Source organism: Aythya ferina, assembly GCF_964211825.1.
Source record: "Aythya ferina genome assembly, chromosome: 1".
Lineage (NCBI taxonomy): Eukaryota > Metazoa > Chordata > Aves > Anseriformes > Anatidae > Aythya > Aythya ferina.
Genome location: NC_140296.1, coordinates 113,204,066 through 113,217,884, shown reverse-complemented (window position 1 = coordinate 113,217,884; position 13,819 = coordinate 113,204,066). Strand labels below are relative to the sequence as shown.

The 13,819-nt window shown below is 40.2% G+C and overlaps 1 long non-coding RNA gene across 5 annotated transcripts in view; it reads left to right on the top strand.

The window, feature by feature from the left end:
* LOC311432717 overlaps positions 1-13,819 on the top strand; it is a 46,673-nt gene that overhangs the window by 16,843 nt on the left and 16,011 nt on the right. For 2 of the 5 annotated variants that reach the window (XR_014690253.1, XR_014690255.1), the window contains exons 2-5: positions 6,680-6,763; positions 7,097-7,222; positions 7,714-8,303; positions 9,066-9,268. This is a non-coding gene — a long non-coding RNA (uncharacterized lncRNA). Of the gene's footprint in view, positions 1-6,679; positions 6,764-7,096; positions 7,223-7,713; positions 8,304-9,065; positions 9,269-11,297; positions 11,373-11,738; positions 12,013-13,650; positions 13,785-13,819 lie in introns of those variants that run through there. The other 3 variants (XR_014690257.1, XR_014690256.1, XR_014690254.1) reach the window with 3 other exon arrangements.

Sequence of the window (13,819 nt, the reverse complement as noted above, 5' to 3'; positions counted from 1 at the left end):
ATCCAGGTGACTACCAGCAGCTGCTACTATTGCAAAAAGCCCAATATATCCAGCAGAAATATCTCAAAGGGAAGAGAGAATGCTAGGAGGCTTTGATAATTAGAGCACAACATTTGCTATCCAAACATCAAGAAACACACCCATTTAGAAATATAACAAGCTCAAACTGAATTACTGCCAGACATGCTGCTTATCTTGCCTAATGCTGAGAAATGTGCTATGCGTGTCACTTTTATTATTAACTCTCTTTCTTGTGTGTAAGAAATCAGGTAGAGCTGCATGCTATCTTGTGTGGTTCATGATGGGCTTGCAATATCCACTTGGAATAAGTTTCAAGTTATTGTGATAATCTAAGCCATTGACCAGAGTGCAACCTACAGTGGCATGCATGGGCACCTTGGGGGAGCTCCCACCCTACCAAAGGACACAGCAGGTTGCAACTGTAGCTTACTGCCTCTCTGTCCAGATGTGTTCCTTCCCTTACGCCAACAAAAGCTGGAGCTGCAGTCTCCTGCCAACCTGTAGGAGGTACCTCATGTCTTGCAGCGCTGCCTCATATCAAAGGAAGAGAAACTTGGCATTAGTCTTGCTTCAGTCAGTGATGCAAATGTGATCGTCTGTGGGTTTTTAAACAAAATCTACCATTGGTGTTTGCTTTCTTTGCACTTTTATAGCCAGAATAGTCTGGTATAGTTTAAAATGATGTTCTTGCTATCAATGTAGATTTAGTGTGCACCGTTGGTGTGGTTCTATTTGATTCTTTTGGTACTGAGACATGCTCCAGAGCAATTGAATGATTGGAGAAGGGCCATCAGACAGGATTATGAGATATTGCTAACCCAAGCTCTGAAGGACTTCATGTGATTTTGTAGGGGAAAGGAACAGATAAAAGGAAGCAGGCAGAACTAATGAATAAGCTGAGGTGAGAGCTGAATGAGCAGATGAATGATGCTAAGGTGTTGTGTAAGTAGGAGAGAAAGGAGAAAACTGTGAAAGTTCTTCAGTCAGTTAAAAGCCAAAATATATGTTTGTTGCTTAAATGTTCCTAAAGGAGGAGAGTGTGGTTGGGGCAAGGAAGAGTAAGTTCTATCACTTCTCTTCTTGGTTGCCAAAGTGTCTTGTAGAGATATATTTGAAAACTCAGCACCTCTGACAAAGGAAAAATGTTTTGAAAATAAAAGAAAACCACCTGTGAAAAGTAGATTACATCTTGAAAATAAGTTGATTTAGTTGAAATCACATTGTGTGACAGACATCTACAGTTCCAGTATCCTACCTGTTCTCAGCCTTATGTGAGTTTGTAGAGTTGTGAAAGGGTAACCTGAGACTGATTCCAATGGAATAACTTCTTTTAATTAAAGAAAAAACCTCGATGGTGTTAACAAGTGAAAAAGGTGGACTAAGCATGAAGTGGGAAGGTGTAATTATGTACAAGACTCTTAGCACAACTTCACAGAGAGTAGTTGCTGCTTGTGCAATGAATTGGAGCACCTTACTGCCCCTGCTTTTCCAGTAACAAGGATATTGTTTTCACTTTTTTTTTGGTAAGCTGTACAAATGGAAAGAAAAGCATTGTTATTAATCATAAGAGTTAACCTCTTGCTGTGTCAAATGAGGAGGTGATGTTTGCTTTCTTGTAGAAGGTAGTAGGTATGTTTGCATTGTGGAATTGCAAGCAAGATTTGTGCAAACCAGGATGATGATGCAGTCAAAGAAAAATATCACAAAGCAAAGGGCTGGAGTAAACTATGGAGGGGTTAAAAAAAATCATGTGTGTGTTTGGGGGGAGGTTGACTATAATTATGAAGCTATTAACTTTGAACTTAAAAATACTTGCTATATTATTAGTGTTGATTATTGCGTTACTCACTGAGAGCTTTTTCCTCTATTACTTGTTCCACTAAGATCTATAATATGCTCCCTAAAATATATTGGCAGCTTTCAGCAGAGACTTGGGCAAGAAGAAAGCCTTAATTTTGGGAAGAGTAACATGCTTAATTTTATTGTTCTTAGCAGTGTTGTCTCAAAAACGCACTCTGTGCACATGCATAATATATATAGTGAATGCATAAGTCTTTGGATTTGTATTCGTAATAAAAGCAAGTCCAAATCTTTTTCTCAAGTGAAATCAAAATTGAACTTGACAGATAAAATAGTTGGAGGATGTGGAAAAGTACTCGATCTGTGAATATCAATCCTTCAAAATTTGGTCATCCAACTGCAAATGCTGACCTGGAACTGTATCTTCCCTCCCCTCCCCCCAACTCAACCGTATCCCAGTGAAATCCAGTGTACTTTGTTCAACGTGGGAGTACTATGACCTACTGATTTCTGAAACTTCTCCTATTACTTCTCAAAATTGGACCTCTGGACATAAATTCATGTAAAAGTAATTTATTTCCAAGCCATTTTAATAGGCTTAGGTACTAATTAGTTTCGATTTCTTGATTACTGTCTTTAATCTTTTTGTGGCTGGTCACTTGACCCTAATGACTCAATCTTTCTAATTTGATTAGGAAGCTATGGGCACTGGTAAGACTAGTTGCCTGGATATAAACTGTTTCTGGAAGAACCTTTAACATAAATGTCAAAAGAATAGTTCCTTAGATCCATCATTTTCCTCTTATTTGTACTTAGTGCTTTCCCAATTTAGTAACTGAGGACTTTCTGGAGACCTGATAGGCACCCAATCCTTTTTGATGTTGTGCTAGACATACACCAAACTGAGTCTGGGTAAGGCTGGTACTTCATCACTGAGAAGAGGAAAGACCTGTATGCAATTACTGCATCCGTTCTCATGTTGAAACTGATTTCCCTAGAAAGAGTCCTTAATATCAGTAAGTGACTCTAGTATGTCCATGTTATTGCAAGAGTCATGTTACAAACTTCATTCCACTGTATGTCATTGAGTAGGAGTTGGGCATTTAATTTTCTCTTCGTTACTACTGCATCTAGTTTTCATGTAAACAAAAGTTTTGTGAAAATATACTGCATAAAATATTTTGCATCAAGTATTCCTGTTTTCTACTTGCTTTTTCAGTTTCTCTTCGTGTGTGTATTTTCCTTTTTTTTGTCTCTACTGTTGCCTCTCTATTTTTCATTTTTTTTCCATTTGTGAAGGCATGATGAAGCTAAAAAGATGCTGTTATTTCAATCTGGAAAACTAGCATAAGAGAACATAAGAGAAGATCTGTAATATTAATGGAAAACAAGTCATGGGACTTTACTGTACTTTCACTTTCTTAAACTTTTGGAGGTTTTACATGCAAGACAGCATTTTGCCAAGAACGTCTTATTGACCTTTTGTCGTGGTTCACGTAAACCCACTACACCTTTCAGGAATGTTATGGACTTCAATGTCATATGAATTGTGTATCAAGAGAAAACTGCTGAAGATACATGCCATAGGCACAAAGAATGCTACAGATTCAAAGCCTTTTAGAAGTTGCATCTTGTTCTTATAATTCCTCTTGGAATGTGGCTGCTTACAGTCTCAATGATTATTTAATTAGTTGTTTGTGTGTGTCATTTTTTTTTCTGTCTTAAATGGATGTGGTTGGTTTTCTGTTTTCAGGAAACACTGGCTGGGCCTGTTTTTGCAAAAAGCTGTGTTTAGAATGTTACTGAAGAATGGCAAAGCTGCAAATAAGACTGCTTTGTGCTTCTAGCTGGTGTAGAGGACAGTCTCTGACACTAAGGAATTATTCACCAACACAACTAAGTTTGATAACATCTCCAAGTTTTATTCTGGAAACAGTTAAACCCATTAGCTGGCTAGTGATCTTCACTGTGAATTAGTATTACGAGCCACTGGGATGTGTAAAATATACCAGTTTTGTTGTTGCTTTTTCTGTGAGGTAGACAAGGATGTTTGTTCAAGATGCATTTTCCCCACACGCTTTTTTTTTCCCTCCCTGTCTGGAGCTAAATCAGAAATGGTGATAAGAAAACGGAGATAAATTGATCTTTTTTCATGGAAGTGAGTTCACATGATTGAGATTCTGGCATCGGGTTTTGATTATACACAGCACCCAATAAAATAGACCTTTGGATGCTGTATGAAGCTTTAGGGAAAACTATTCATTGAGCAATGTTTACTAAATGTACATTATCTTACCAAATTATCATCTCCAAGAATCTGCTGTGTGCTGAAAGTTTGTGGTACAGGGACGCTTTCACACATCTTAAACGTGTGAAATGTCAATGCATGGAATATAAGAGCACTCTAAATGTTGATAAGAATTCATGGAAGTAATAAGTTTTCCTTTTTTATCATAGTATCTCTAGGGGAAAAAAAAAAAGAAAATATTGTTAGAGTGAAAACAGCATCTCCTATATAGCTTCTTCATATTCTTTTTGGCGCATAATATATTTCTTTGTGGTTGCTTGAGCAACAATCTTTTGGATGCATCATGCAGGGTTTTCCCCTCTCTGGAGTCTGCAAGTCAGTGCAGAGAAATATATGTTCTTCAGGTGCACCCTTTTCACGCCACTCTTTCCTGTCTCCAAGGGTTTTTTGGCCTTCTTTTTTTCCTGACACCCTCCCCAGTATCCCCTTATGAACCATATACCTCCCAATAATTAAGATTGATTTCTTTCTTCCATTTTTTTTTTTTTTTTAAGAGGGAACAGAAGTTCTATTCAACATATTTCTAATGATAGAACTAAATTAGATTCTCGGGGGAGGTGAGGGGGAAAATCTTGTATAGCTGTTTTGGACTTCCAGCTGGAACATGCTGTACCAGCTACCTTTACCAGGGTGTTTTTTTTTGTTTTGTTTTGCCGAAGTTAAGTATTTTTCTGTAGGGGATTGCAGGAAATCTATTGTAAGATGGAAGCTCTGCCTCTTGGGTTTAAAGCAAAGATTTAAAGTATGCTCTATCTCTTTGTTTCCCACAAGTTGTTTTTATTCTGCTTTTTATTAATAAGTTGAAGCTCTTATGAAGAGACAGTGACTCAAGTGGAGCAGGTCTTGGGAGTGTGGAATTTATTGGTCTGGCTATAGTCTCTTGCGTGGCTTTTTTACAAGACTGTTTCTCTGTGTATAATAATAATTCACAGTCCTTTGAGACTCCTTTCTTAAAGTGCTGTGGGAGAGCTACATATTGTTATAAGAGAAAGGAAGGGATGACAAAGCTACAAAAGACCCTAAAATATCTGCATCCCTCTGTAGCACCTCTTTGCAATTAGAATTCATAAGTCCTCAAAATAATCACTATGGAATTGATGTCTTGAAATTATTTAATTAAAAATCCCAAAGTCCAACCTACCTACTAAAAGCTTTCCAGATCAGACTGTGGAACATCTGAGTATTCTTGGCTGTCTTTATATTATCTAGGAGGATGCTGTCCACAAAATAAATAAATAAAAATAAAATAAAAAATTAAAGATAACAGAAAATCCCTTTATATAGTTTTTAACAAGAGTTCATGGTTCCTGGCCTGGTCCCCTTACTATGAAAGAGAGCTGATGGGGATGAAGGAGGATGACAGCAAGGTGGCCTCTCTGGTGGGAGCCCTGAGGTGCCTGGGTACAACTGCTTTCCTTTGGTGTTTCACTGTTACTGACGGGATGCTGATGGGTGCACTGGGAGGGGATGAGACTGATCGCCACCACCAGAAGGAGAGAGGTGAAAGAAGTATCTTCAGGCTAGGTGCTACTAACCTGCACAGCCTTGGTTCTTAGAGATGGACTAAGTCTGGTATGAGATCGGCAGGCAGAAAGCAAAGGCTTGGCTGGAAAAGGCAGGAGTTCCTCTTTCCCACATAGGCTTTAGAAATAAACTTAAATTTTCATTTACTTTTTTTTTTAAACTGTAAGACTCATTTTTGATGTTACTCTCCAGTTGGCCACAGAGTGCTGAAAGTTTGTGTGGGGTGTTCCACTACTGACTCTGTTGCAGTCTGTCTGGGCTTGTGTGTTTTTTTTTGTTGTTTTTTTTTTTTTGTTTGTTTTTTTTGTTTTTTTTTTTTTTTTAAATGGATACTTTAACAGAAGGTAGAGACCACGGGGACCAAAAATGTCTGTTATGTATCCTTATAGATCGGGGATGTGAAACCTTCTGAGATGAGGGGAAGGCAGATCAATTTTTTTTCCCCCCACAGAAGGCCAAGGCAGCTATTGCTTTTATTTATTTATTTATTTATTTTTAATACCTTTCCTATGTATGTTCCTTTGTGCATTCCCCATTACATGTTGTCAAATTTCAAGTGTAACTTCAGTGTTGCTTCTGAGTGCATTGATAGCAGTGCTTTCTGTTGCGGTTTGTTTGTTTGACTTGTGGGTGAAACAACGGGGAACCCACAGATGGCATTTAATATTTAGGCAGGAAGAAGTCAGCATCAATATCGCAGAGGAAAGTGTTATAAATAGAATATGTGCCTGTGGAAGAGCTAATTAATTTACAGTGAAAACACTAAGCAAGACAACCAGTGCTAAATTCTCACAGGAATATTTTAAATTGACATTTTCTTAGTCTTTGGAATAGCTTCCATTCTGCTTTAGCACAAGGAAAAGTAAAGAAGCCATGGGAAGCCTGACAGCGTTTCAGGCCTTTCTGAAAGCTGTTCTGCCAACTTCAGCTCTGTCTTGGCTGTACACTATGTGCTGGCAAGGAGAAAATGCAATCGGTTATGTACCTGCTTCTAGTTGCATAAAGATTTCGCCCTTACCTTTCCAGGAAGCTCAGGGGTGCAGTCGGATCCGTCTTGCTGAAAAGCCGCTTGCAGCTGTGCGGCACGCTGGAATTTTTTCCCACAGTGAGGTGGGTCTTTATTTGAGTTACTCAACAACAACAGATGGGCTCGTTCACTTGTTTATTCCCTTGGCACGTTTTAAGATTGGGATTTAACATTTCTTCTTAAAGGACATTTCACCTTACCTCCTGCATCTGGCTCTTTCGTTTGAGCACTGGATGCAAATGAAGAGCATGTCTGCTCCATGCACTCTGCCTTTCACTTGAGATTTGTGGCATAATTCTCTCCCAGCTTGATAAGATGCAGACAAGTATTCAATCTGCTGTAACAAAGTCTGACCATTTATAAATACCTTAACTGACATTTTATACTTTTTTTCCCTTGTGTGATGTATGGGATAGAAGCAGATCTGGTGTGAATGCCAGCTGATCTGCAGTACCACACCACGGGTTGTGTGCTTGGACACTAGTTCACTCACTCTGTCCCCAGTGCTCTTTGCATCAGGCTGCCGGCAAACTGGAGGCAAGGTAAGGTGCTGGATTGGAGGTACTAGCTCAGAGTGCTGAACAGTTTCTACAGATGCAGGTGATGGAAGCCACGGTGATAGGGGTTAAAGTCTTGTTTCCAACTTTCTCCTTTTTTTTTTTGTTATCCTTCACGGCTGATAAGGAACAGATAATGCTTGCTGAGTTCTTTTACATACCACCTATAGATATCTTTTTCACATTTAAGTTGAATAGATGCAAATTTGTCTCTCATTTGCTGAATAAATTTCATTTTTTTGGTAATTAGGTAATGCTCCATCCCTAGAAGTGCTCAAAGCCAGGTTGGATGAAGCTCTGAGCAACCTGGTCTGGTGGGAGGTGTACCTGCCCATGGCAGGGGGTTGGAATTAAGTGGTCTTTAAGGTCTCTTCTAACCCAAACCATTCTATGGTTTGATCAATTAAACATTTCCATTTAATGACTAAAGTTAACTTTGAATATCCAGAATTTTAAGTGTAATTTTTTTTTTGTAGTGGGAGGCACTCAGAACTTGTATGGACTACCTGAAATTGGAATAACCAGAAAAATCTTTGAGGGTGATAAAGCTCTTCTTTCAATAAGTTTACGTAGTGCTTTGTTCTGGGTTTTGCAGCACTACAATATTTAGTAGCTCATGAAGAACAACAGCATGAAACATATACACAATGAGTTTTTCAGGATTTCTTTATAGTTCAATTCACACTCTCATTTGACTTCCCCAGCCACTCTGAGCATGGTAAATGCAGTACCAGATGTGTTTGAGTCCTCCTCTCTCCCTTCAGAGTGTTTGAAAAACTCACTGTCTGTTGGACTTATCTCTGGAAATAGCATTCAGGCCTCCTGAAGCAATGCTCTCATTTGAACGTGCAGCAGCTCTCATGGCTTTTGGCCTCACTGAAACTTTCCCCTTTACCCCTTCCTTGGCCTCTCCCCCCTCTACCTCCAGTCTGAAGCCATATGGACTCCTTCACTCTGAGCACTAACCTTTGATGAATATGCTCTTTATTGCTGTTCACTCCCAGGGTCCGCAAAAAGCGAGACTGATTTTGCAACTGGTTTATTTCATATCATAAAATCATCCAGGGTAAGTAAGGATCACAGAAGTTCTGCATCTGAAAGTTGTTTTTTACCCAATGAGCAAGTTCACCAAAGTTAATCTCTTTGCATAGCCCAAATCATTCCTTGTTAATAAGAACCACGTGTACATCAAATAACCCAAGATTAGCAAAAGTATTTTGATGCTACAAATACAGAACATCTTCAGGTTAAACAAGCCACTGGACCCCCAAAATGAGTTGCTTGGCCCATCTGGCCCGCAACGGGCTGTGGGCTGGATCCTTCACCTCCTTGGCTATCCTGCTGTTGTCTGCCCATGCTCTGCCAGCTCATGGCAGAGGCACTTGACCTTGGTGGGACACCCACCTTGCACAGCAGTCATGAATCCCTGGAGCACACTGGGGAGAGCTGGGAAGCCTCTTCCTTGCTTTAAACATAGCTGCTCTGTGAAGGGTGGGAGAAAGTGGAGGAACAGGAAGGAAATGGGATTCTGGAGGTGAACGTCAGCGTCTCATGTTGGGAGAAAGGAGCAGGTGGCAGGTTGACTCGCAGTGTTTCAGTCCCCTTGCGTAGAGAGTTTATGTTGTGAACAGCTTTGAGCTATTGCTTGAGCAAAGCTCCAAAGCAGACCTCACTTTGTCAAGTGCATCATGTGCAGTTTATCTTTTCTGACTAATATGTAGCAATCAGAGGCCAGGAAAGATGCTGTTGGTTTGGGAAATTGCTGAAGAAATGTTCAGTACATAATCTAAATCTGAGCCTGTATTAATGCTGATGTCATCACTTGCAGTGTCACTCGGCTCTGATTCCAATGCGGAGCGTAAAGCAGAACCTAACTTGCTGTCAGGCTGGAATGATTGCTTGAGTGGGTTCGACCATCTATCTGTGTTTTATGGGAACTGGCTGGGGGAAAGATGGAGCAAAATCTGCCTGGACTGGGAACGTGTGGGAGGAGATCAGGACTGCGAACAGATCATATGCTGGGGCTGGCAGGTAAATGCGTGGGCTCTTTGTGCATTTATAACAAAGATTAATTATACCGGCATTATTACTTTCTGTGGTATTGCAACAAGCACACAGTTTTACAACAAGTAGACCGCTCATTCATTTCGGTAATTATGTGAAATGTTCCAGCTTTATATCTTGGGCTAATTACTCTTTCACAGCTAAGCACGGCTCTGATGCTTATCTTTATGTAAAAAAAGACACAGCTCAATTTCTTATCACTTCTAATAGTTAGACATAATAGCAAGTCTATGCCAAATATTTCCCTGAAAACTCATCTGTAGTTTCCTTGGCATTGCAAGGAATCACTTCTGAAGCTCTTTTTCTCAGACATCAGAGGCTAAAATAACTGTGTGGGTGAAAATGAAAGGTCGAATCCCCAGATGTGTTGTAGCAGAAGATGCGCTGAGGATTTTCAAGGTGTTTTTTATGCTCTTAGAATAATTGAGAAGCCATTAGCCTGTGCCTAAGTTTCACTGATTGCTTTATTTCTCCGTACCGCCACCCTAATATCTCTTCCCATCAGACTGGTATTAATAGCATGCGGTGTGTTTGGCTCTGTTCATGTGCTGCGTGCATGTGTGGGGGAGGAAGGGGTGTAGTGCTGGATTTATACAAACTATATGCAGCTTAGAGTCACTTTTGCTGCTTGAAGTTCCTTTGAGCCTCTCCCTTTCCCTGCTTCCTGCCACCTTCAGACCAGCTAAAGGGAAGCAACCTGTCAGCTATGGGATCCTAACCAGGATCTGCACCCCTGCTGCATCATAGCTTTTAGTTGTAATTATACCATGTGCCTCTGTAGCTTTATTTTTATTTATTGTAATTTAAGTCCATAAAAGAGCCATATTGTTCTCCCATGCTCCCTTGCCATGTGCATCCTCTAGGGACTGGTGCAATCTGGCAGCTCTGCGAGCTTCACCTGGAAGCCATTCTGCCTCTGCTCCCCCTGCCTGCTCCACAGGGAGTAATAGCCTAATAGTTTACATGTGTATTTCAATTATCTCTTCCTAGCCTTCAAGCCACATTACCTACCACGCATCTATCATTATGCAATAGCAGATTCGGGTATAACATTGAGACTAGATTAAAGCCCTGCTTGATTGATTTCTTATAAAGACTAAGGTTGCTGACATTTTCCACCTCAACTCAAAAAGTGCATGCTGGCTTTGATTATTCTCTATTCCACACCACTCTAAATCTGAAGTCACTGGACTTGTGCAGATGCAAGGAGAAAATCAGATGTGCCGGCAAGGCCTTTTGATGTCACCAGCTGCCTACTCCGATTTGCATGTATTGCTGCAGAAGGAAAACAGGAGTTCTCTTTGTAACTAATCACTCCAATTCAATAATTAATCTAAGAGTGCACAATCTATGTCATAGCTGGAATTATTGTGCCAGGTTTCATCACTCTGCTTTCATTTGTATCTCTCTGGTAACTGGCTCCGACAGGCAAAACAATTGGTGGGTTTGCATTACCTAAATGTTGGGATGGAAAACACATTTAACTTTAGGTGCTAGAAATCTTTTTTTTTTTTTTTTGGGGGGGGGAGGAGGAAAGGACATGCAAGCTTTGAACCAACGATGTTCACTTTGACACTCGTATTTTTATGTTATCAAGCAAAACCCTTCCAAGCTCATTCCAATTTTTATTTTGACAGTAAGCAAGCAAAGCATGTCTTACTTGAGTATCTTGGTTGAAACCAAGAGTCTCGTTTTCTTTTTCTTCTAACACTATGCAGCCATGTGGGTGTGCAGGCACTTCAGCTGCTGAGAAGAAGGGGCATTGAGTGTAGGCATTGATGTTCACTTGCACAAGAGCTTTAATGTGAGGTGTAATTACGAAATGAGGTGTTTTAATTATTTCTGATAGCTGATAAGGGAGGTATTAAATCTCAGTGAAACTCTGTCCTATATTTTCACTAGTATTTTAGCATTATTCTTCTATCGCCATTTTTCTTCCTCTTTCAAAAAAGAGCTGAAAAGGGAGATGATATTGCTTTCCTTTTCTGGCATGCAGATGATGTGAAGCAGCCAAAGATGGTGAGGATTCAAGACTCTGAACAGCTCTGCTCCTGCACTACCACTGCTCCTGGTATAAGCTTTAGGGAGGCTGTGCAGCCCCTTGCAGGTGGCAGTGCTCTGTGTCTCGGGGACTGGCAGAGCTAGGTGAAACTTAGAGGAGCCTCAGATCACCCTGTGAAGGATTCTGTCTATAGGTTAACTGATTCTGTGAATGGGTGGCTAGATAGACCCCCACAGTCCCTGTTTGGCAACCTGCCCCCACGGGTCCCCAGAGACAAATGTGTCTGAAATGAAACATCTCAATAGGGATGATACTGTGAGGGGGTGGAGCTTAATGTTTCAGTGCCTACTAATTGGTGGGTTCTCCTCTAGGAGCTGTTTTTTTTTTTTTTTTTTTCCTTCCTCTGGATTCAAATGCTTCACTCCACCTCTGTAGGTTGCGCTAAATATTGCTATCATAGCTGGCCTGGACCATATTGCTTGTTGAACTTGAGGCTTACAACCAATGGATAATTTTGCTAGAAGAAATCAATCAGAGGAAATGCTTCTTCCAGAACCACCTTCACATAAACTATGAGCTTGGATGACAGGGAAGTCTCTGGTGCTCAAACTTGGCTTGCTGCAGTTTTGCCTAGTGGAAGCATTTCATGTCCTAAGCAGGAATGGCAACTGGCAGCACATCTTGAGTGGACCCAACTTGCAAACTTGTGTCAGAGGCTTTCAAAGACTGCCTACTAAACTACCCCCCTCCATTTTTCTTCCAGAAGATTATATTTAAAAAAAAAAAATAATAATAATGTAATTTCTATATCCTGATTGCTTTTTAAAAAAGAGCAAGGGACCGCACTGTTGAGACTGGAGGCAACTCTGTATTTGTCTGAAGGTATAGCCATAAGCCTTCCTGGGCCTTTTCACTGTAACAATAAAACTGGAAAAGCTTGCAGCTTGGACCATGGTGGCCTAGAGTTTTCAGACCCATGACTCAAGGTCTGAGCCGCAGATATTCAGAATAAGACTTACTTTGAAACCTGGGCACTGAGGGTTGCACAAGTGTCTAATATGGGGACTAACTGCTGCTAGACTGGTCTTGTTCCCTGCACAGCTCTTCTTCCCCTGGAACATACCTTACCTCCTTGTTTTCAGATTCATATTTAAAACCACAAATCATACAGAAATAATCCAGAGATCATTTTATGCAGTGGTGATTTACTGTCAAATGCTGCCCGAAGTACTTTTCTCTTGGTTTGTGGACTGTACCTTACATCTTGTCCAGGCTGGAGCTGTGAGCCTGCAGCCTGTTCGTCCCCCCACAATGGGCAAATCTGTGGGCTCTGATTATAAACCTGCATTATCATATTCAGTGTAACAGTTATTTTTCATTATCGTTTTGCAATTTTCTTGCCCTCTTCCCACCAAGAGAAAAATCAGGTCTTCATAAATTGTGAATAAGCTTCTGTCACTTGTGATCTATGGGCTTGTAGAAAACCATTAATTGTGATTCTTCCTCATTAAGTCTGACTACGAAGATCATGCAGAGACTAGTACTGCATTAAGTTTTTTTTTGTTGAGAGACAGCAGTAAGCCGTGACCTTATAAAACACAGCAGCCAGTATTTTTATTAGTGTGTAAGATATGATGCATTATACCTGCCAATTCTGTTATGTTCATGGATGGTGCATAGCTCTTAGAAACTTGGTACTTGACATTTAAGATTGATACAGCACCAATTAATTTAAAAATATAACCTAGTACAAGATTCCTAGCTAATCCTGTTATTGAATTAGCACAGTATTGTGAATTCCTTACGTTCTCTGTGTGAGAAACAATTCATAAGCCAGTCATCAATGTTAATGGTATCTTAACCTTTGCTGGTTTGCTTAAGGATATAACATTTGTTGAGATGCTCGCATCTTCTGAAAAGCTGCTCATTTCACCGTAACAAATTGACCTGAATATTGCTATCATTATGGGGAAAATATGCTTAGGATGTAGGTTGCAACCTAGACATTCTGGTCTTCCAACTCATTTAGAGAAAGCTGCCACATGGTGGCAAGGCTGGTGTCAGTGGTAATGGGAAGACCGGGGTCACTGTAAATGAGGCAGCTGGTATCTGGTATCAGCTGTTTGTTCTTCAGAAAATCATTCTGCTGCTTATAGGCTATCTTATATAGTATAGTTGAAACCAGCAGAGCTGGCATAGCTCAGGTTTGCTAATGGAGTCATCTTGACCAATTTTTTTTTTTTTTAACCAATTCTGCTAAAATCTCTGTAGGAGTCTGTTTCATGTGCAACATGTTTGTTATATGTGCAACAAAGGAAGTTCTTGGTGTTGTGTCGTTCTCCATCAGGAAGGAGAAGCAGCTGTACAAGGTACCAAAATGTCAAGAATGTTTACCTTGAACGCTCCATGTTTACTCTACAAGAGGAAACAAAAGAAAACAAACAAAACAACAACAACAAAAAATTGGTTTACCATGGATGAGAGGTGGGGGTTATTTTAATACTTGTATTTATCTG